The sequence below is a fragment of the Chelonia mydas genome, chromosome 15 (genome assembly GCF_015237465.2).
Source record: "Chelonia mydas isolate rCheMyd1 chromosome 15, rCheMyd1.pri.v2, whole genome shotgun sequence".
In the NCBI taxonomy this organism is placed as follows: Eukaryota; Metazoa; Chordata; order Testudines; family Cheloniidae; genus Chelonia; species Chelonia mydas.
This window is the reverse complement of record NC_057856.1, coordinates 16,920,022-16,944,308: the sequence shown is the minus strand read 5'-3', so window position 1 is coordinate 16,944,308 and position 24,287 is coordinate 16,920,022. Positions and strand designations below refer to the sequence as shown.

Below are 24,287 nucleotides of genomic sequence, written 5' to 3'. Positions count from 1 at the left end.
TGAGTTTTTGGTAATAAAAATTTCTACCTCCTTGTTACACTTCATTTCTTTGCATACTTCATTCACTCTTCACCTTAAAATATCCTTTCACTGCTTGTCCGGGTGGTTTCTTGTTGCTTTATTTGTCTTTGGATTGATTTTTCAGGCTTCCACTCACTTCCTCTCTAAAGAGAGTCTGTGGCTTTGTAATAAAGCCAGTTGTTCCATGCAAAGCTGAGCTCATCAGCAGGGTTTTAATACTCTAAATGGAGGAGACCTGTAATGAGAGTGGAGAAGCAATACTGTAATACAGTTGGCCTGTATGACTAATCAGTTAGATAAAGAATTCAGACTGCAGAATACCAGAGCCTTCATGCCTGATTGATGATAACAGCAGCCAAATGACTTATTGCCCTTACTGGTTAGCATCCTCCACACTGTTAAAGAGGAGATTTCCTGCATTGTACAATAGGCTTGTCCTATTGTTCACAATGCTGGCTCTTGTAGCACATTATATCGAAATCAAAAACAAAGGAGGTCAAACTGGATGGTTCCCTGAATTTATTCACAAATGCAGTGACCTAGGAATGTGAACTAGTGCTTGTTATGTCCCCCTCCTCCCACACACATAAGAAGCGAGCCTATGTGTCTGAATTTATCAGAGTATGAAGAATTTAATGTCTTATCCCTAATGACCTGGATCATGGGTTTTGTTTTATTTTCTTTCAATAAATCTCTCAGAGCATAGGTGGGGCTAACTTCTGTGAATTGTGGCTGTTATTATAATGTTGGTGAAATGCATAAGCATAGAATTGAATGAATGAGATTAAATCTCTTATAATGGAACAGTGGGAAAATAAATAATTTGCTTTGTTTAAATTTAATTTAATTTGTTTTGCCTTATGGTTTAAGCTGTAAACGGTTCTTAGAGAATCATATTAATTTTTGTACCTAATAATTTGAATCTACTGTAGGATGCAGAAAAGTATGAAGCATATAGTTATGTTGGGGAGAGAGGAGGAGAAAGATTGTGACCTCAGGGCATTTTCTGCTGTGAATGAAAAGATGGAGATTCTTTCCTTGTAGAATCCGAGGTCCAACTGTAAACTTGAGACTGCCACTCCACTCACTGTTCTGCAAAAGGTAACAAGACAGAGGATATGCAGACATTTCTAACACATCGGTGTGGTAATGTTTCATGTGAACTGTGAATTCATCATATGTCTAAGTCCTAGGGCTATTGTTTTGGAATATGTGGCAGAATAATGTGATTTTCTCAACATTCTAGCACCAATGTATATTTTCTCCATTTATGAGATTCGGCCATTTGTTACAGTATATCACCAAAACAGAGGAAGAAGATGGCTTCTGCTGATTGAATGCTTGGTCTACTAAACATGAAGCATTCTTGGAACAGAATTCCATTGATTGCTTGAACTGTCACCCCAGGTATTCTCATAGTTTATTAGAGACACTGAGCTTCCTTAGTTCTACTGTATACTTTGACAGATTTCCTATAGAAGGCGCCCAAATTATAACTACCTAACGGTCATTCCCAGCCAGAAATTGAACTTGTTACTTGGAAAAGACCCCTAGAACCTAATGGCCCAGGAGATAAGAACTAACACAGGATGCTGACTTTGAATCCCTCCATCATGAATGGCCCATCTCACCACATTTTATCACTCTTCTAACTAAAGAGTGGCTCAAATCAGAACAGCGGGCCTGAAGCCCCTTTAACTTTGGAGAAGCTTGGATCTGGATCGAAATTTCTTAGCTCAGCCCTGACTCTTAAATGCACACGTTGCCTGGAAAGACAGTCTAGGACTCTCTCCAGAACCTGTCAGGCAACAGGCGTGACTGTTGTTGATGGGAAGCTGGCCTTCCTTGACTCTTCCCTACAACTACTGGATGACAACATTGGGATGTTATTGCAGTTACTCTGGGCATGCACTTGTAACTCTGGAGGCACTACTGGTCCACAGTTTCTACAACAATGCTGTTGCTACTCAAGGTTAGCCCTGATTCTTTAATACAAATACTGCTGAGTTGTTCATACTGGGAAGCGCTGTTCTTGCAAGAGGTATTAGTGCCAAGGAAGGATTTTCAGAATTGCCCAACACTAAGAGAGTAAAGAGTCTCAAGCATGTGATTTAGTTTTTGAGCTATCACTTGTTTCCCAATCCTTTTTCTTTATATCTGGTTCTAAAAATTTCTGTGTAACAGAGAACTTTCCTCCTGTCCACTTCATTCAGTGCTGAGACAGTCCAGGCTACTGAAATAGAACAGCAATATCGAGTAACTGGAATTTACTGCCAGACACTTTGGTTTGGGGAAGTGAATTTGGCACTAATGAAGGTGAGGAACTGTCAGCAGTGGCTTCGGAAAGGTGGCCTCACACCTTCCCCCATCAGCTTTGTCATGGGGACAGACTTTCAGTTGTGCTGCATTTTACAGTGTCTGGTGCAGATAAATGACCATCAGATTCAGTTTTTCTTCTGATCTAAATAGCACAGTGAATTTGCTCTCCATCTTTATGTAAGTGTGAGTCAGGTAGAGGAGTCCTATCTAATAACCACCATTTGGGTGGTGTCAGATACAACTCAAACTGGTCTGAGTAATTTAAAATACACCAGACTTTCAGATTGTAATATAAATGTTCTGGATTCATGTATCTGCATTACTTAAAGTTCCTGAGATCTCAGATAGTTAAGACTCTTTATTTGCTATATTCATATGAAATATTTCTACTGATTCGGTTAAAAAGCAAGACCTGAATTGGTGAACCTGCCTGATGCTCTACCTCCTGAACAGATGCCAGATAAAGATGTCACAAATCTGGCACAACCCAGGATGCTATAATGTTCCCTAGACTAATAGCACTCACTCCTCCATCTGACACCTATGTGAAAGGATCCTAGATTCAGAGTCTGGATGGGATACACTGAATGCGTGATCATTATGAAGATGGAGTTTTGTGCCATTTTGCCCAATGGAAGCAATTATACAATATGCTTCAGACTTATTTCTTACATTTTTTGCAGGTTAGGCATGTCTTACAGACAGATCTGGATGGTAAATTAGTTTAACCTGAGGCCTCTGTGATTGAGTTGCCCTGCTGGGGCTATGGATTAAAACAGTTGATATTTAGCCTGTTTGAAGTTCAGCTGTGTCTGACCTGCTGGGCCTAGTGACAATTTTGGCTGCAGAGCTCTGCACAAACTGCAAAGAAATAAGGGAAGAAATGGGGATACATGAAAATGGCAAATCATGATAGTCTTGCCAGGATGTGTGCTATTCCCTGCTCCTTTCACCTCATAGCAATATGTTACACAGTCTGCACAGATGTACACATTAGTGCTGTTTGTTTGGTGGGTGGAATGAAGTGGCATGTATAATCCTATTTAGAGAAAACATACTAATATGTCCCCAGGGAACTCCTGAAATAATTTTGTAAAAACAGAGACAAAACCAGACTATACTGAAGTTATGAGGAGAGAAAACAATCTGTGGGGGGGCTATGGTGGGTAGAACTCATACAGATTTGCAGTTGCTATAACAGATGCAGAATCATAACTTTCAAATGCTGGAGCAGTGTTTAACCAACAGAAAAACAGCTGTGTTCCTATTATGCCTGAATAAGTATTTGCTTGGTACTTTGTGTTTCTATGATGCTTTCACGTCTGGAAATCTTTAAAAAAATTCTTAGTTCCAGGGGAAAAAATCTTACATGTCTCAGAGTTGGATCCCCCTGACCAATCCACACATCGCTTCCCACTGCTGTGTCCAGAAGTCCCTCTCTCTCGCAGATATGTTCATCAAGTCCAGGTGTTAGAGTTCACTATCAGGTGAGCTTACATTAACATTTTCACAAAGGAGTGTTTGATCCAGGAAAACCATCTGGAAGAAACAGTCTTTCCCCCCCTCATATGAGGACTATTGTGCCCTCTTTACCTTTAGGAGATTCCTCCACCTTCCTATCTCTAAGTTCACAGGCCATTTTGATTGCCGCTCCTTTGATACTCCTCACCAGTCAAGGTGATTGACATTTTAATTCGTATGTCAGTTTTTCTTGGCTATAGGTTTTGAATCATGTCCTCATGGTGGATGTGTCTTGGATGATCAGTGGTAGCATGGATTTGACTCTTTAAATTTGCTTTTACTATGAAATGTAAACTGACAGATTACAGATCCTGTGTCACAACATGTTTGATATTCAAAATTCAAACATTAGTTTTGATTGGGCACATAGGTCACATAATTAAAATTGTGCTTCTGCTGCAAATATGTTGACAGATTCAAAATTTGCTATCCATAAGTATCTGTAATATTTATTTAAAGTTAGCTTGTTTACTGACAGGAATGTTCATAAAACTTGTTCGCGTAAATATTTGAGAAATATAGAAAGAGGGTATGTGAACACCATTCAGATATACTCAACTGTTTAAGTAAACATTCATAGAAAATATTTGGAGGTATTCACCCTTCTGTAATGGTAATGTTAAAAAGCAGAGTACAGGTTCTTCTTACCCTCTGTATTAATCTCATTGCACGTAAACTTGAAGCAGTTCCACTCAGGTTTATTGGGCTGCTCAGTGGAACTACTTCAAGCCACTATTCAATAAATCTATAAAATGTTTTATATTACAGTGACTCTTCTGTGCTAACCTGCTTTTACTGTTCTGCCTTCTCCCACAGCACTGTGAAAATTATAGAGCAAGCCAGCCCTTCAGATTGGCAGGAGCCCTGTGGCTGAGTACAGAATTAGCTAATAGAAGAGATTGCTTGGCTTGTCTAGCAGGATGAGATATATGAACCCTATGGAACAATTCCAATGTTTAATTAAAAATATTAGAAACACAGACTGTCCTCTAGTTCCTACCATCTCTTCCTCTTTCATGCTCATCTAGTGACTATCTTGATAGGCCTGTAAACTAGAAAAAAATCATTGGTGGCTCTTTCTGTTGTCATAGCTCTTGGTCTAGGGATACATGTCCCCTGATACTTTCCTATGCTCTCACATGTTGCTTGGTAATTACTGTTGCATATTCTCTTGTGAGAGATTAATTTACCCTCCACCTTTCCCCAGTGTGCTCCTTAAGGTCACACCTTTGTGGGAGTTTCATTGAAATGCCAGAAATACTTAGGATATTTCTATACAGTTGTGTTAGGACTTTAGCCACAACTCACTTTCTGTTAATTCTCCAAAGAAAAGTGTTTAGTGATATACATTAGTGCTTTTTTATTAATGTACAAGTTATTACTAGAAAAGGGGGCTGTCATTTTTCTTTCTCCTTTATTTAGACATCTGTCCCCCATCCTCAAAGCTCTTTTATGGGTTGGTCCATCCTTCAGGGAGGCATCCTAAAATGTTGCAGGGATCTGCCAGCAGAGGGCACCTTCAATCCAGTGTGTGCGATACATCCCACACCGCCCTTCCTCATGTCATATATTACTGTGGCTCTATAGCCAATGAAACCTCAGTCATCAGCCCACAGCAAGGCCTGGAATTTCCCAGTAAGCTTCTGAGATCAGGGCTCCAAGACAGCTTAATGGGCTATTGCCAAGTGCTGACATACCCAAAGGCTTCCCAATCAGTCATCTTAAATGATTAGTGGTGGCCACCACAAAAGGAAATTTAAGATTAACTGAAAGAGCTTTTACTTGTCTTATACCAGTGTTTCCTCGGCTCTTTGCAGGTCTAGTTTCATTTGTGTTGTATGAGGTTAATAGCTTCACAGGTACACTGATATTAATAAGTAATTCTTCATTGAAGGTTATATTGAACTGCTGAAGTTGGAGATAGCTCTCTGCTATGACAATGTTGTGCATAAAACAGTTATCCTATCAAATTATAAGGGATAAAATAATAATCTGCACAGTCAGATGTTTTGAAGCCACATAGGAAGGCAACAGGATTTGAATGTAGTTGATTCACCTAGTAGAGGAACCTGAATACAAGCAGCAAATTCAGCATAATGACCCACTGGTATGTCAATTAAATCTTTCTAGTAAATGAATCATACAAGTGAAATTTAGCTTTAGGCTTTTGATGCTGCTTCTACAGCAGTAGTTTATTCATCCGTAGACAATTCTAATAAATAATAGTTGGTACTTTAATCTTCAAAACACTGAAACATTAATGCAACAGCCCTTGCAAAATAAGTATATACTCCAATTATCCCCGTTTTAGAGACAGAGGGGAAAAGATTTGCTCAAGGCCACCCAGCAAGCCTGTGTTTGAGCTAGAAGGACTGACTCCCAGCCCTGTGCACAGACCACTAGATAACACTGCCTCTCATGAACTTCTTTTAGGAAATGTGACGTTTTACCATAGGAAGTGGTGCTTTATTTTATTTTGGCCAGTTTTATTTAAAGAAATGGGTAGGGGGGCTTGAAATTTTGATTGCATTCAGTAGGCAACACTGGAAAACATTTTATTTGTTATTTGCACTGCAGTAGAGGCTTGGAATCCCAGTCATAGGTTAGACCATATTTATGTTCTTGGAGAGAGATACTGAGAGCACCTCCCCAAAATGTAGGTTCAGACACTGAAGTTACACTGTGAGGGACAGATTACAGGACATATAGTGGGGAATATTCCATGCCTCAGCAGGCATACCTTGCTTCTCTATTTTTATACTTGAGGTGGATTTTAAATTATTGAGAAGTTAATTGTTGACCATTTTTGCTGTCTATGGAAGACTTGTAAATCTTAATATAAAACTGGGTATATTAATGGAGTTCACAACTCAAGTAAGGGTCACTTTATGGCTGGCCTTATGTGGGTTCATTCTGCCCTGTACTTATGAAAGAGGCAACCATAATCGGACTGCAAAGTGTTGGTGAACACAGGGAGATTTGTCACCTAGTGTTACCCATTGGTGGGAGGCCTACAGGAGAGGAATGCAGTAGAGAGGAAACCTGCATGAGAACACTGACTACATAAGCAGTCTGCCTAGTCAGGCCATCACCACAGGTCTTCTGCGGGGGCAGGGGGATGGCCCGGGACTGCTGCTGCTAGTGGGAGCCATCAGGGACCACCATAGCTGGCGGGAGGCGGCCGGGACTGCTGCCGGTAGCGGGAAGTGGCCCGGGACCACCGGAGCTGGTTGGGAGTCGCCCAGGACTGCCACCTCCACTGCTGGCAGGGGGCGGCTGGGACCGCCACCGCTGGCCTCCGCCAGCTCTGGGACCACATCCCTGGGACCGCTGCTGCTGGCCGCCGCCAGCCCTAGGACCATTGGTGCTGGTGGAGGCTGGCCCGGGACCGCTGGTGCTGGCAGGGCCAGCCCGGGATTGCCGCTGTTGCTGGGGGAGGCACGGGAGATGGCACAGGACCGCCGCTGTTGCCGGGGGGCTGATGCAGCTGGCCCCAGGGCTGCCTGAGCTGAGCACACCTGCAAGCTGCACAAGTCACGGATGTCCTGGAAAGTCACGGAATCTGTGACTTCCGTGGCCTCCATGACAGACTCGCAGCCTTACTCATGAGAAAGCCCTCTAGATTATGTTAGTCCCTTTCAAGGTTTGTAGGAATGAAGATGTGTTCAGAACTCTGAACATGTGTGCTTCCATTGCCTCATTATACGCTGAGTGTCCCAACTTGTTTCCTGTCCTAGAGAACTTCCTAAGCAAATTAATATAAGTTTGTTGCAGGCAAGACAGCCCTCTTCAGAAACCTGTCCCTAGCGTAAGGACGAGAACCACTCTAGCTTTCAACAAAATCATAGTTTCAAGTGACATCCACTTAAAATTACAAATGTATGGCCATATGCTCCTACATCTAGCTTGTTGAAAATGTAACTACTCCAAAATCTGCTTCAGAAGTTTCCTATTGGTGTGCCATCATAGGCACTTACAGCACAGTGCCACAAAGAAGGTAAAAACAAGATCCACAAACTCAAAGTTACTGTGGTGGGATGAAGACAGGTAAAGCCAAAATATTACATATGCTCTCATGGGAAATCTGGTGTACATCACTACAGGAAATATACAGCACAGTGCATTCAGTAATCCTACAAACTTTACAAGGTAATGCCGCAAAGATGTCTAACTTACAATGCACTGAGCAGCATTAATTTGCTGTTTACAGATTTCCTCATCTTAGAATGGCAAGATGTAAACATCTGACTGAATGTCTAAGCATTAAAGGGTCAATCTGCTAAGAGTAAGGTCATCTCTCCATTCTGTGAGGTGCTCAGAAAAATTTCACTGCACATTTCAGTACTCCTTGGCCCCCGGCTACAAATGCTGCCATGTACAGTGATAGCACATATGCTTCATACTCTGCAGTTCAGTGGGCTAGATTGTCCTGGTGTAACATGAGTGCAAAGTACTACACTTAGGAAGGAAAAATCAAATGCACAACTACAAAATGGGGAATAACAGACTAGGCAGCTGTACCGCTGAAAAGGATCTGGTTATATTGGATCACAAATTGAATATGAGCCCACAATGTGATGCAGTTACGAAAAGGCTTATATCATTCCGAGCTATAGTAACAATATTGTCATGTGTAGGTAATTGTAGGAGGCAATTGTCTTGCTCTATTCAGCACTGGTGAAGCCTCAGCTGGAATATTGTGTCCAATTCTGGGTGCCACACTTTAGGAAAGATTTAGACAAATTAGAGAGAGTCCAGAGGAGAGCAACAAAATTAATAAAAGCTTTAGAAAACCTGACCTGTGAGGAAAGGTTAAAAAACCTGGACATGTTTAGCCTTGAGAAAAAAAAGATGGAGGAGGAACCGATACAGTCTTCAAATATGTTTAGGGCTGTTATAAAACGGATGGTTATCAGCTGGTCTCCATGTACACTGATGGTAGAACAGGAAGTAATGGGCTTAAGCTGCAGCAAGGGAGTTTTAGGTTAAATATTAGGAAAACATTTCTGGCTACAAGGGCATTTAAGCTCTGGCACAGTTTTCCAAGAGAGATTGTGGAATCCCCATCACTAGAGGTTTTTAAGAACAGATTGGATAAATGCATGTCAGGGATGGTCTAGGTTGACTTGGTCTTGCCTCAGTGCAGGAAGCTGGACTGGATGACTTACTGAGATCCTTTCCAGCCCTACATTTATATGATTCTCTATGATTCCATGATTCACTTCAGTGGAGTTACACCAGGATTGGATTTGTTCCAGGACATACAGTTTTAAAATATATTCAATGGGTATTTAGCCACATCCACAAACATTCGGCTTAGTCTAGCAGCCCTTACTCACATGAACAGTTCTGCTGATTCTAATGGAACTAGCTGGATGAGTAAGCGTTGCAGGATTATATCCATCATTTTCTCATGATTTGATGACATATTTATTCACTCATGTGGCTCATTTTTGTAGTCAATATTGACAGAATTTTCTTTTTTCTTTAACACCTTTCCATTATAAAGGGTGGTGCATCAGTCTAGAGAATGAGAATCTCAGCTAGAACCTATTGTCCTGGGCAACATATTCACTATTAAGCTTTTCTTGCAGGAGCTTATAGAAAGAAGAATGGAGAAATATAAAAGTTTAAAGGCCAAATATAGTGCAAGAGATTGTATAAATTCATGTAATAAATAGAGAGGGGAAAATGCTTAACATTTAAAATTGGTATTTTAGTTTTGTTGTTCACATGGCTTTTGAACAAGAAGAAAAGTTTAGCAGAATGACCTCTCTCTCCATCTGACTTTAAAATGTGATTATGCTCAGAAGAGACTATAAATCTGGCACATTTATTACTCATCAGATGAGCCTTTACACGTATTAAAGAACCAACACAGCTATGGTGGGAGCTGGAGCTGGAATCTAAAGTTATGCCTGGTTAACTTTTATTACGGGTAGTGATTACAAACCAGAGACCACAGTTTAAAATCTCCGGATGAGTTTGTAGGGCTGAAATGAGAACATCCTTTTATTTGTAAAATGAACACATTTCATCGGGAATCACTGCGGTCTTGTTTAGATAATTGGGGATAAGCATCTATTTCACTAGCTTAGTTCAATTGATCTATCTTAAAGGTGTTGAAAACTCCACTTAACACCACTGTAGACACAGTTTGACATTTTTAGCTTGATTTTTGGCAGGTCAAGTTATGTCCTACACATTGATGTTAAGTGAGATTTCCATTGGGTTAAGCTAGTTAAATTAAGCTAACTGTATTTAAAAAAACGCATGCCATTTTTTCCTAATCTAGACAAAGCCTGACAGAAGGAACCTCTTGATGCCATCTTCTATCTTGGGATGAAAATCAGAAAACCATTGTATGGACTAGAGCATGTTTCATGTGTGCACTCCTCTGTTCCCCTTTTCCTTATGATGCTATAATTGAAAGGGGGAAGTAGTGTTTTTTTTCTGCTGCCATTCACTTTTAGGTACATACAGTATATGAAACAAAAATACTGTGTTATTGTTTACTGCTACCATTGTGTCAATCAGATCTTTTACCTGTATGGTAGACACCATTAACAAATTCAGTTTTACCCAGCGTTACCACATCATGGTTTCAAATACCACAATTATTTCCTGTTCTAAGTAGGTAGAAATACTGTAGTATCTGTGTGACAACTGTTGATTTCTTAATTGCAGCCACTATCCGTTACATACAATATCTGACTTCCTTGTATAATTCAAAATAGCATGCTATTTTTCACTAACCATGCATTCACTACGTGGTAATTCCTTGGTAACTTGCATTACTGATTCAGTGTTCTCTCCAGAGATCACTGAAATCATGTGGTCTAACTGTTACACTTTTACATACAGTAGTCACATTTTAGAGCAAAACACTATCTGCTACTGTACTGGATAGAGTGTTTTATCGAGTTATGCTGTTCCAATAAACAAGACGTTCCTGGCATTCTTCCCGCAGCTCTCCAGATTTAGTATGTATGGTTTCTGCAGCCTGATTTATTTGTTTACAGACAAGGAAAAGAATCTAATTTCAGAACAGAATCAGGTTTCAGAGTAGCAGCCGTGTTAGTCTGTATTTGCAAAAAGAAAAGGAGAACTTGTGGCACCTTAGAGACTAACAAATTTATTTGAGCATAAGCTTTGGTGAGCTACAGCTCACTTCATTGGATGCATTCAGTGGAAAATACAGTGGGGTGATTTATATACATAGAGAACATGAAACAATGGGTGTTACCATACACACTGTAACATGAGAGTGATCACTTAAAGTGAGCTATTACCAGCAGGAGAGCCGGGGGGAGGGAGGGGGGAGAAACCTTTTGTAGAGATAATCAAGGTGGGCCATTTCCAGCAGTTGACAAGAACGTCTGAGGAACAGTGCGGGGTAGAGGGGGGGAATAAACATGGGGAAATAGTTTTACAGAATCAAATTATTATTTTCTTCGTTTCTATGGGATGAGAATTGTACAAAATAGCATATAAATTAGAGATTAAATAACTGAATTTCAAGATATTCAGGATATGGGGCATCTTGATTTTTATCCAGTCCTAAAATTGCACATGATAGCAATATCATTGTAAATTGAAATATACCAGTTAGTGTAAATATGCATATATGTTTATCTGATATGGTTACTCCAAAATTATACTATTTATAACCATTTTATTCAGATTCACTTTCTCATTTTTCAGGCAATGCATACTTCAAAATTGGCTACCATTTAAATCTCTCTACCTTCATGCGCATAGTAAATTGTGTATGTAAGAAACCATAACTGCATGGGCCCATGTGTTCCATTATTCAGGAGTTTGAATTTTAATGCAAATTTTGCAGGCATCTTTTTTTATCTGTTCCTTTGATATTTCCTCCATGTTTAATAATACTTAGTGCTAAAATAGTGCTTTTTATTAAAGTGCCTAAAGGAAGTGTGTCAGGGTCGGGCCAGATGGCTATAGGAGAGTAATAGAAGGCAGATATATTAGCCCCAGGCTAAGTAGGTCCCTTTTCCCTGGGTAAGGTAACAGGGAAGGTTGCAGAACAATCAGGAACCTTCTGGAGACAATTAAGACAGGCTGATTAGAACACCTGCAGCCAATCAAGAAGCTGCTAGAATCAATTAAGGCAGGCTAATCAGGGCACCTGGGTTTTAAAAAGGAGCTCACTTCAGTTTGTGGTGTGCGTGTGAGGAGCTGGGAGCAAGAGGCACTAGGAGCTGAGAGTGAGAATGCGGACTGTTGGAGGACTGAGGTGTACAAGCATTATCAGACACCAGGAGGAAGGTCCTATGGTGAGGATAAAGAAGGAGTTGGGAGGAGGGCATGGGGAAGTAGCCCAGGGAGTTGTAGCTGTCACACAGCTGTTCCAGGAGGCACTCTAGACAGCTGCATTCCACAGGGCCCTGGGCTGGAACCCAGAGTAGAGGTTGGGCCCGGGTTCCCCGCAAATCCTCCCAACTCCTGGTCAGACACAGGAGGAGTCGACCTGGGCTGTGGGTTCAGAAAAATGGCCAAGCTAAGGGCTGCCGTGAAGCTCCAAGGCGAGCAAATCCGCCAATAAGTGCAAGACCCACCAAGGTAGAGGAGGAACTTTGTCACAGAAGGTAAGTAACTCCCATTTTACAGGTGCAGTAATTTGCCCAATGTCACATAGCAGGTCAGAACCAGGAAAAGATCCCAGATCCTTTGACCTACAGTCCAGTATGCTATCCACTGAACTACATGCTTAGGTTCATAATCCCTGCCTTAGGAATCCTTTGGATATAAATATGCTTTTTCATTACAAAAGTTAGGGATCATACTGTTCATTGGGAGGCAGTGTGATGCAGGGTTGCAGCCTGGAAGTGAAGATCACAAAATGATTTTAGTTCCAGCTTTTCTATAGATGTGACCTTGAGGCTAGTCACTTAACCTTTCTGTGTGTCCGTTTCCTGTCATAAAACGGGGATGATAACTTTGTCACCTTTGTAAAGTGTGTTGAGATATTTGGATGGAAAAAGCTCTGAATGCAAAATGTTTTACTATATATAAAACATTTTATATCTATAAAATTTTAATATTCACTTGTTAGGTTCTCCTTCATGGATGGAATCATAAATGTCCTTCCACTCTCCAAGTGTGGAGTGTGCCTCATGTGCCATGATATTTTTGAGTTAAGTATTTTAAACTTGCCTTTTAGCACCTGCCTTTCTGATAGCAACCTATGTGGGGGAGAGGGGAGCTTTGACAAAGAATTCAGCAAGTTGATTGTCCTCTTGAGTTGTCAGTTTGGAATGCTAACAAAATGCCAGTTGTCTTTACAAGATATGTTTGCTTTTTGGCCCAGGTGTGAAATGATTGATGACAGACTTCAGAAGTGGTGAAGTACATTATTTTTATCCTACTTCACACTTTTATCCTATTGCACACTTTCAGTTAAATGAAGGTAGAATTGTAGGTGCTATTTACCATTGTGCTACAATCTGCCCTACAAAAACATATTATCTGCTCTTGCAATCATTTCACTTTGTTGCGGGGAGGATATCACAGTGGGACATTTATGAACCAATACTACTTCTAATTCTATTGTGTTCTTCACCTCAGAATGATTCACAAGCATGGACTCAAGTACAGTTATCTCTGAAAAGTGATGGTTTAAGAAGACATTTTGGAGTTTTATGTTTATGGTGCCTCAGTCATATCCAGATTACACATAAAAATGTTCACCTGTGAGACCCTGGAAACAGAGCCTATGCTCTGAAAGTCAGGCTGGGTTCTTTACATTTTGCACATCACCAGTAATATGGATTTTGTAGGCTGAATTTTGCCCTCGCTGACATTTGTGCAACTCTGTTGCCTTTAATGACTTTCAGAGGTGTAACTAACTTGCCCGCCCGCAGTGGCGTGCTTATTGCAGCAGGTTAGAAGGAGAAAGTGCAACAGTATTGATGTTTCCTCCCCTTGGGCAGCATGTTGGGATGAGGGCTTTTGAAGAGTGCCCTGGGGGATGAGTGAGGTGGTTTGATGGCCGGTACCGCAGAGTGCTGGACGGAGGAGGGACCCAGAAGGAGATTCAGAGCTGCCTGGGGACTGAATTGCTCTCCCAGCATTCTAAGTGCTCTAGCCCTTTGCATAGAAGCTGGAGAACCCAGATGCCAAATGATTCTTCTGCCATACTGTAGTTCTACGGCTATAATTTGGCTTAAGGAAAACTCCGCAGCCACTTTACCTGTGGAGCAGTTTAAAAAAACATAACGAATCTCTAAAACATTTCTCCTGTAGTAGGTCCCACGTAATCCCTTCATGGAGTTATTGCAAAAAGTCTAGTGACCTACTCAGGTCATGGCTAGTAGACCAAGAGACAGTTTTGTGCTCACAGATTTATGTGAACATATTTTTTTCAGCAAGCGGTGATGTGGAGGGGAGCCAATCATGATCCAGCAAATTTGACTGTTAGGCAAAAAACCTCCTATTTTGGATAGCAAATTCCTGATTGGCTCACCTAGCAAATGTTGAGGGATAATCCATTTCTTACTTTTTAAACAATCTCCATGCAGATGCGTAATTATAAAATGCGTGAAGTCTGAATGAGCTTTGTAAGCTACATTTAAGCTACAGCACTAATAATTTTTGTCTAAGGGAAGGCCTGGTACTTTGAACAGAAATTGACAAAAGCATGAGTTTATTATGGAATTGAAGCATATCCTGCGACCTAACAGGTTAAGAATATCAAAATAATGCTTATTCTCTTTAGAGACATTCATGTAGTAAATCCTTTTAAAATCTTGGCAGAGCACTGCTTCAAGCAACAGGGCCATTACTGTGATTCCATTCAGCTTAATTTATGCAAACTTGACAGTTTCAGTAAATTGCACCAATAAAACCTTTGTTCCCAGGAAGTCAAGTTGTAGTTTAATGCTTGACTCTTTGGAATGACTCTGGATTTCCATGACAGTTGGATGGGTTTCATTTGCTGAACATTGGATCCCCCAATATTGGCAGATGAACCAGTAAAAGCCTTCCTACTGAACCTTTTATCTCAAAGGCTCACTGTGAAATATTAATTCATATTTTAAAAAAATACCTGCATTAAAGGGATGTTAAATTTCTGACTCCGACCAACAAAAGGATTGAAATTCACAGTTAAGGATCAAATCTCTAATACTTTAACACAGTGGAGCACAGCAGAGTAATATTAAGATAGGGTCCATTGTAGCCTTTGTATTAGAATTTTGATCCCTATCTGGGATTTTCCATCCTCTTATTGGTTTAAGTCATAATGCTTTGGGTGAATTTTCTTTGAATTCACATTCAGAGCCAAATCATGCCATCCTTGGACAGTCAAATTTCCCATTGGCTTCAGTGGGACTTCTGTCTAGGTAAGAATTGGGGGAAGACAACAGTGTTCGGTTCCAAATGTCAAAGATATTGTAATAACTATGGTTAAGGTTGAGATTTTGTGACATTTATTTTTATTAAAAGTCTCAGACAGGTTGTGGACAATTAAAAAAAATTCACTTGAGCCTGTGACTTTTCTGAGACTTTTACTAAAAATAACAGGGGTGGGGCAGGGGGGGAGGAGTGACAGCTGGAGCCCCATGGTGGGCGTGCTGGGGGGGACTGCAAGCCTGAGTCCCACTGCCACAGGTGGGGAGGAGCACACAGCTCCGTCCCTGTCCAAAGCCGCAGGTGGTAGGAAGAGGGAGCACAGCCCCAGCCAAAGCCATGGGGTGGGGGTGCACAGCCCTGACTCTGGCCCCAGCTGAAGCCGTTGAAGCTGAAAAAGTCACAAAGGTCTGGTAAAGTCACAGAATCCGTGACTTCTGTGATCTCCGTGATTAAATCGTATCCTTAACTATGTTGCATGTACCTGCTATAAGGGAATTTGTGCCACAGCTCTCAATTACAGAAAATAGATATTTAGAGTGGAAACCCTAATGCATGCTAAAGGACAGTGCCAAAATTTATACAGAATTATCAAAACTCTACTGAATGGTTGCTACTTTTACTTAGGTTTCAGAGTAGCAGCCGTGTTAGTCTGTATCGGCAAAAAGAACAGGAGTACTTGTGGCACCTTAGAGACTAACAAATTTATTAGAGCAGAAGCTTTTTTTATACTTTTATTTACAGAGCCAGCTAGTATAAACATATTTTCAGTGACTTGTTTTCCTCATTTCTTCCAGGCACAGTGCAAAGCCCATCTATTTTTTCCCCCATTGATCCTTTGGAGAAAGGAGAGAGTTGAGGATTAGAGATTCTGGCAGCTTGCTTTATTCTTATGATGGGTAAATATTAGCACTGTGGCATTGTGTGGGCAGTCCGATATATTGTAGCCTTGCAAAATTCTGTGCTCCCACTCGCTTAAGGTGATTTAAATTTTTTTTGACAGACAAGTAAAATATCATTAGTTTTTGCATTACCATCAGTCATCATGGTAAAGTGCAGGTGGGTAGATTTTGTGCCTTGGATGGTAAAGTTTCATGTCACTTTTGTAGGGGGGAGGTATAGCTCAGGGGTTTGAGCTTTGGCCTGCTAAACCTAGGGTTGTGAGTTCAATCCTTGAAGGGCCCATTTAGGGATCTGGGGCCAAAAATGGGGATTGGTCCTGCTTTGAGCAGCGGGTTGGACTAAGATGACATCCTGAGGTCCCTTCTAACTGTGAGATTCTATGACTGTTATATTATCATTATCTTGTATATTATACTCATAGTATCCATTTTATTTTCTATATTTAAAACTTGTAAAGCACTTAGAGCCTGTGACATCATCTTGGCTGTAAATAAAAATTAATATTCATTATCTCACTTCCAAACTATTTGCATGAAGATATTTACCCCATTTTAATCAGCATCTTGCTGTCAGGTTGAGGTTCCAGTCCAATGTCTCTGGACTCGTAATTCCTTCACTACAGGTCACCTGTGATGCCACAAAAAATGGACAGTAACAGGTAGGAGGAGTAAGAGAGAACTTGCATCTGCACATTAATAGCTTGATGGGGTCTTCTAATGGCGAAGTTGCTAGAGATATTCTAAACCTGCTTGCAAAGTTCCACCACAGTCATGAAACGATACACTATTACTTGCAATTGCTTAGCTGTTTATAATAATTGGTGTTCATTCAGATTAGAAGAACAGATGTGCAGCCACATACTGTATCTTAAATCTGAAGGTTATAAATATTTAAGATGCAAATCAGATCTGTGCAGTAGAATTATTGCTTCCATACTTTTGACAGTTAGACCTATTCATCAGTTTTATCACACTTGATGCTTGTTAAAAGGACACTGTCAGGGCGGGCAGAACTAAAATTAGATCTGCCACTTCTGTTTCTGTTTTGTGCGCACTGCCCTCCGTACTACCTGCTGCATTCTTGTGAGCAAGGAGTGGGTTTGAAATGTAATGAGCAGTGTTCTTGGACAGCAAGGCTCTTGTAAATCTCAATATTCTGCCTGTCAGAGCAGACAAATCAGCGGTGCAGCATGATGTCCCCACAGTTTCAAACAAATCCCATGCCTTTATTTGTTATTTCGACCTGTGTTTTAACTTTTTATTTTATTAGGGGAACAAAAGGAAAGAGCTAGCATGTATTCATGGTACTAAATACTGAGCCAGCAGGTGAGATAAATGACCTCAAAACTGATGAACACATTCAATCTTCAAGCCTTGCTAATGTGCATCTGTTCAGACCATCTTTAGCTCCACACATATTAATCCTGCCAGGATCACAACCAGTCTCAGGAACTATGGTGATGAATGTGGTCTAAATGCTTAGATGAAATAGTTTTGATAGACAGCTGGCAGGGGTCATTGCCAGCTCAGTGTGTGTGCATTAAAATGTGAACTATGTTTCCTGACCCCAGGTCCTACCCTAGAATGGCCTTCCATGGCTCTTGTCATGGGGGGAATGTGGACAGACCATGATTTTTGGCAGGAACCAGGGTTAGGTATGGAAACATCCTCCTCAAACTCACCCTGCTTTGCATTAATTTCATTGGAGTCTCGCATTTATACCAACAGTAAATTTAACCCAGTTAGTCTGTTTTGATATTTGATACATGTACTTTTGCAAATGATGTACTATGGTTTATTCATTTAAAATTTAATTTAAAAAAGTGTGCTCCAAAATGGATCTGGATCTGTTGCCTTTACAAGGAAACTTAGACCTTGCTTACTTTCTGAGCCCAAACCATGGTTTGTTAAATCTCAGAACGAAACTACTAGCACATACATAGGCAAGTTAGTGAAAAAAATTTACTGATCAGAAGCTTGTTTCCATATAGGTTCTGAATTTGGTAGTGCTAAACTACTTGGGTTTTTTCCCCCTTTCAGCATTCAATGTCTCTCTACCAAGAGATGTCTTTCCAGTTGCAAGAAACCCACATGTAATGTGTTGACACCCGTTTTCAAAAGTGGCCTCTGATTTTGAGTGTCCAACTGGAGACACCCACGTGACCTGATTTTTCAGAAGTGCTGAACATCCACAACGTTGACTGAAATCAGTGGTAACTGCAAGGGCTCAATTTCTCCGAAAATTGGGCCCAATTTTCTTTAAATTTGTGCACCCGAAATAAGAGGTTACTTTGAAAAAGTGGTTCTAAATATCTAGCCATCTGCATTAATATTTAAGTGCCCAGGGATATCACAGATTAGGGAAGACTGGAAATGACTAACCTATAGCCTTCCCAGACAATAGACTGAATCCTGCTCACCTCACTTGAGCAAGTACTCCTTTTTCAGTCTCTGGTACTGCTTGTGTAAGGGACTGCGGAAGACTTTGTTATGGCCTAGCTAGGGAAATTCCGGTTTCTCGAGGACGCCCGGTCACTGTAGGACATGGGGAACCAATTTTAACCAGTTTTAGGCCGGTTTTGTCTGCCTTGCATGGCCCGTTGCCAAGTAGCGGAAAGCCCCTTTAGGGAAGTACCTAATTATATATTCATGAGCTGTTTCTGTGTACTGCTTATTATGGCTCACTGGTTGCCCCTTCGTCGGACTCCGTCCCAGGCAAAGCTCTGGTGTGCTGGGTTCTCCGCCTCCGTGACAGCAACGCTTGGCGTCCCCGTAGCGGGTTTGTCACTAACCTTCAATAAAGCCAATAATTCGCTGCTTAGCTGCGTGTGGGTCTCGTTTTCTCAGAGTACCCCTGCCGGCCTGCGGTGCTTCGAACACCTTGGCCCAGAACAACTTGTATAATTAAGACAAACAGGATTTTTGTCGTTATATGAGCACTTAGCAGGAATCATACAGAATTCTATGTGATAATTATCATGTGGCTTAAAACCCAGGCAGCTTCTTGAAAACAAACCTCTTCTATGCCTATATATTATTTTAAACTAGGAAGTTTAAAAAATATCAAGCATTGCCGAAACTGGCTCATCATTAGAAATATGGTCATTATACCATGGGAGCATGTGCAATATTAACACTGTCTCTATTTACTCCTCCTCCCCAAGTGCCAGACACTATTCTTCACGCACATGCCCAGCTCTTGTTGGTATGAAAGAAGTGTTCCTAGTAATTGTAGGCTGAGATTTTTTCAAAACTGTGTGATTTGAATGCCTAGTTTGTATTGAGATTAATAGTTTTCTATAAGCCTAGGCATCTTTGAAGAACTCATCTGCTATGTTATAGCGACAAGGGTGTGGATTTTTCTAAGAATTATTTTCCAATTCTTCTTTCTTATGCAATCACCTCTTTTCTTTCCTGTCAGAGTTGTGGAGTAGGATGGCATCAACTGCATCTTGCCATAACCATTCACTTGGCTATTTTTCCTGCTTGTGTATTCTTTTCTAGCTGTGGTCTCCATAGTAGCTGAATCAGGTACCAAAGTGATATCCTCAGAAGATCTCTAGTTTCAATTACTTATTACAAACCTTGTTATACTCTTTCTAGGCAAGTTCTTGTAACAGCCACATGACAGAAATGCACTCAAAGGGATAAATACAACGATTCAGGCTCTTATTGACACTATCTTTACCTTTAGTTCCAAATGCACATTGGCATAGGCATACATTGCCAATTCTCACTTGGCATTGCTGCTTCTGTTGACAGAGTGAAAGCATGGATCCCTTAGGCTCATTCCTTGCCAGTTTTGCTGTGTTCTTCCCACTCAGAAGATGAATTTGTATCAGCAAGTTTCATATGCTAGGTTTTCTGGCATGTGCTGCACTTTTCAGTATTAGCATCTGGATATTTACTTGAATGCTAGGTTGGTCTCTCAAAGGTCTTTCATCTCTTGTTCATGTCTCCAGTGTTAATAAAATGCAGTGTTAGGGACAGAGTGAGATCAGGCTGTCATTGAAGGTAGCTACTGTCAGTTTGCTATAATTGCTAATTTTCCTGTGATCTGTGATTTGATAGTTAAAGGAGAACTGGCAAGTATTCTAATAACTCTATTTTTTTACTCTTGTTTTTTGTATCCTCTCAGAACCTGGAACACATTCTTTCCTGATCAGTTCTGTGAATTTAGCAGAAAGATTTTCCTCCTAATTTTTTGTAAAGAAATCAACAAACCCTTGAGATTAACAAGGTTAATCATGGTTAGCACAGCTCTAAGAATATGGTTTGTTAATTTATTCTCCTATAGCTGGCCCAGCAGATGAACACAAAACCTTGTGGATCCTATGAAAATAGTTTAAAAATATCTGCAACAAGAATGTAATAAATTTCCTACATCTGTAAAGGTAAACTAGATAATGAATATCAGATAACATCCATAATCAAGGGAAAGGAAGCAGTATGGTCCAATAGATAGGGCACTGTACTGGGAATCAGGAGGAATGGGTTTTATTCCATCTTTGCCATTGACTTACAATACTAACATAGGCCAAACTTCAGGCTGTGTCCATTAAAAAAAATAAATCTTATACATTTGACAAGGTACTACAGGGAGGATAGGGATGACCTGTTTTTCACCCATTGAATATAGTGTATGCAGATGTGTGCTTTGCTTATCTACGGGCACTGGCCAAGTGGAGTAGTGGTGTTTCTGTAATTTGATTTTAGTGTAAATTTCCTTTGAGTTTTATTACAGAATGAATAATACAATGTGTAGATGAGATAATTTAGCAAATGCCGCTGCTTATGTTTGTTTCAAGGTATTCAGATTCCTGCTTCCGTACACATATGGTACAGATAGTAATGTTGCTTTGACCTTTTAAATGAATGGTTAGAACTCCTTTTGTTGTTTAACCCAACAGATGTGCATAATTCTATAGCTACTGAACTGCCTAACCTGAGAATCTGTTAGAACAGTGGTTCTCAACCAGCGTTCCAGGGCCACGAGCAGGTTTCAGGGTGTCCACCAAGCCTGGTAATAGACTCGCTAGGGCCCAGGGCAGAAAGTCAAAGCTCCTCCATGTGGGACTGCAGCCTGGGGCCCCAAACTCCACCACCTGGGGTTGAAGCTGAAGCCTGAGCAACTTAGCTTTGTGTTCCCCCTATGGTGTGGGGCCCCGGGCAGTTGCCTTCCTTGCAACCCCCTAACACCAGCCCTGGCTTTTATATGCAGAAAAACAGTTGTTGTGGCACAGCTGGGCTATGGAGTTTTTAGGGCATGGGTAGGTGGGGGGCCTCAGAAAGAAAAAGGTTGAGAACCCCTGTGTTAGAAAACCAGAAATGTTTATGTATTTTTTTCAGTAGATAATATAATTTAACTGTCCAATCAATATCATGTTTTCAGTGATCCCGTATTTTATTTCTTTAAGATCTGGATATTTGCATACCTGGGAATAAATATATCCTGATCCATTTTAGTAACTCCTTCTGTTATAAAGAGTAGTTGAACAAAGCTAGGCCAAATGTCTTAATGTGATAGCTTCCCATTAAGTAGCCTACAATAATCAATATGACTGCCCAGCAGTTTGAACATATTAGAAATGAAACATATTGCTTACACACGTTCTGGACTTGGAACACAAACAAATATGTTGAGTGTATTCTCTTTTAGTAAGCTTTCTTTTGTTGTGTATGTGTTTCGGTTTGTCAGTAAGGGTTAGTAAACTTTGATCTACAGCAACTATAAATGATTCATTTCTTCTTTCCTTATGTATCTATCTAGCCATTTCTTTTACATTCATGGAGCTTAGTGGGTTGGATGCTATTTATAATTCCTTTTTCTGGCCATTGTTTTTCAGTGTAGAGTGCTACCGCACTTCACCTTTAATTTTCACCTTTCTGCATAGGACTGTTTATATTAGTGATCTTAATCTGTGCTAGTGGAATGCTGCTCTGTGCATATGACTGAAGAAGTCCAAGGTAGAATTTGCCTGCTTTGCTCCCTTTTATGTGAATGTCACATCACCTTTCCGGTCAATGTTGATAAATATGCCCTTCTAGATTATTTTTGAACAAAAAACAAAGGAAAAACTCTTCCTGCAATTAATATATATATTAATTAGTATATATACACATACACATCTTTTTTGTGTTAAATAAATGAAACTAATATAATCTCTCTGTTCCTTGGATGACAACTTTCACATGCTTGTAACGTTTATCTGCCCAGAATTCAGTGGCAGAATATCCTCCCCTGATAGTAATATGATTGACCAGGCAACACTTTATGGGGAGTTTGGAAAGGGCACTTGAAATGATCCAGCTCACAGTTATCGACACCATCTTTTGATTTTATAATTGTTCGTTACTTCTGACATGTTTGCAATTGGTCCAACCGGGACTCATTTCTATAAAGGTCCTTGTGTGACAAGCACCGCACTCCTTGTGTTCCTCCATGGAGATGCTCATGTTGATTTGACCATTCTCCCACCACATACACACAGTCACTCACTCTTGGCACTAAAGATAGGCCAGCTGGCCTTTGAAAAAGTGAGGTGAATTCCACTGCCTTGATAACAGCTTTGCAACTGTTCATTTCCTGTTTTCTTCAATTGTGCTCAAAAATGCTGCTTGACAAAGATAACTATAAGAGGTGGCAATTAGGCTGAGGCCTTGTTCTATCACTTTTTATTAGAGAGAAAGGGATGGTTTTGTGGTTAAGGCAGGGTTGTGAATTGGGAAATCTGGGTTCAATTTATGCCTGTCTTTGACCTTCAGCACCTTCTTAATCTCTCTGCATCATTTTCCATACTTCTGCTTCTATGTTGCATTCTTTTCTCCTACCCTTTGTCTCTTGTCTGTTTAGAAAATAATGGGAAGGCAGGGACCACCTCTTTACTATGTTTTTGTATGATGTATAGTATGGGTGGGGGGCTAAGTTAATTGGAGCTGTTAGGTACTATTGTAATAGTAATTAATGCTATTGTTGTATAGCTCATATTGTAGACTATAATTATTAATAATATTACTTAGTCCTAATGTAACTTTGAAACAGAATACAGTTCTTAAGGTAAGGCAGGCTTTTTAAATTTAACTCATAAAATGCTGTTAATTGTCAAATGTTCTCCCCCCCCCCCCAGATAATTTGTGGAGTCCTTTCTTCCTTTTGTCTATGGAAAAAAAAGAACTTGATATCTTTAGTACATATTTTAAGCAAGAAGTAATCCATCAAAATAAAATATCTCGTAGCTGCCTTTTCTTCAGAGTTGAGACCTTGCCAGCTTAATTGCTAAGCCGGTAGACGTTAGCCACTGGCAGCCAGTACAGCATAATTAAAATTCTAGAAGGATGTCAGATAAACACAGAAACATCTGATAATGTTGACTGTAGAGTGCTTCTGGTTATTGTAATTATAATGCAATTGTTACAGCATTGTATGGTTTTATAGCAGCTAATCTGTGTTGTAAGACTACAATAAGGAATGGATTGGAAATCACAGTTTTCTTTGTAAATTAAAATTGTTGCAGAGATTTCCTTTTTCGAGTTTACTACTGAAAAATCCAGATTGCTTTGAGAAGTCTGTTTTCTGAAGGAGATATCTGAAGCCTCTTCCTACTTTTTGTCTTTACTTATACAGTAAATCTTTCAAAGAAATTATCTGAATAGTTGGTGACACAAATATATTACATTTCCCATTTTCTTTAGGAGAAATCTTACTATTCCTTATCAAAACCTTTTGAAATGGCCACAATGATTCAATTTGGCTACCAATTTAATGACATTAGAGTGAATTGGCTTGTTAATTGCAAGAAACTCAAATACACTGGTGGGCAGAATTCACTGCTGGAATCAGTGGAGCTTTGCCTCCTGCAGTCAATGGTGAACTTGGTCATCCATCCTAAAACTAAACAACTTGTTTCTTTCCTTTTCACTCCCTCCTATGTCCACTTCTGACATTTTTATTTGGTTCCTTCCGCTCTAGTTCTCTCTCCTTCTCATTCTCTATCTGTCCTGAGCTTGGTACTGCCAGAGTGCATGGGCAGTAATCCTGATTTAGGGAGCCAGGCTCTGAAGCCACTTCCCTGCCCTAAACCTCAATTGGGCTTCTGGATTGGCTGAAGAGCTGAGTAGGGTTGGAGTTAAAAGCCCTTTGCTCACCAGGAA

General features: G+C 40.3%; 1 protein-coding gene across 8 annotated transcripts in view; it reads left to right on the top strand.

The window, feature by feature from the left end:
* ARVCF (ARVCF delta catenin family member) overlaps positions 1–24,287 on the top strand; it is a 448,905-nt gene that overhangs the window by 140,824 nt on the left and 283,794 nt on the right. The window contains exon 1 of one of the 8 annotated variants that reach the window (XM_043529832.1): positions 1,410–1,428. The exons of the other annotated variants lie outside the window; for them this stretch is intronic. The gene's annotated coding sequence lies outside the window, so the exon portion shown is untranslated. Of the gene's footprint in view, positions 1–1,409; positions 1,429–24,287 lie in introns of those variants that run through there. 8 annotated transcript variants of the gene reach the window in all.